The sequence below is a fragment of the Penaeus monodon genome, chromosome 21 (genome assembly GCF_015228065.2).
Source record: "Penaeus monodon isolate SGIC_2016 chromosome 21, NSTDA_Pmon_1, whole genome shotgun sequence".
In the NCBI taxonomy this organism is placed as follows: Eukaryota; Metazoa; Arthropoda; class Malacostraca; order Decapoda; family Penaeidae; genus Penaeus; species Penaeus monodon.
In genome coordinates this window covers 38,486,971-38,487,405 of record NC_051406.1, presented here as the reverse complement: position 1 = coordinate 38,487,405, position 435 = coordinate 38,486,971, and the positions used below count along the sequence as shown (strand labels likewise).

The 435-nt window shown below is 47.8% G+C and overlaps 1 protein-coding gene across 1 annotated transcript in view; it reads left to right on the top strand.

Moving 5' to 3' along the window:
* The window catches only part of LOC119586472 (leukocyte elastase inhibitor-like), a gene marked incomplete in the record, with an annotated part of 11,148 nt that overhangs the window by 1,599 nt on the left and 9,114 nt on the right, over positions 1–435 (top strand).

Genomic DNA, 435 nt, shown 5'->3' with positions numbered 1-435 from the left:
CATACAGATATATGCTACCGAAACGTTTAGCTTCCACTTGCAACACAGTGATACAGTGATATAGGCCGTGACATTTAAAGCTGGACTTTCATTATTTGACAAATGTTTGGAGTAAACACGAACCGTGCATATCACTCGGATGAATGAAATGAGTCGCAGGAGGACAGTGTCAATGGAAGGTCATAATGACTCACTTATAAGGTTAATGAATGACCTTTTACCCCGTCTGGGAGTGGCGACCACCGATCAGAAGTTTGCCCTGAGTTCCCTCGGGCCCTCGGGATGCCACCCGAGAACTGCCTGCGCCCGACATCCCTCCCTTGGGTTCAAATGGGCGTGCACTCTGAGTTCCTCCCTCAAAAAAAGGTCTCGTAATAGGCCTTATATACAGGGAGGGCTTGCGTGGGGTGTATTTTGTCAAGTGGTCAAAACAAG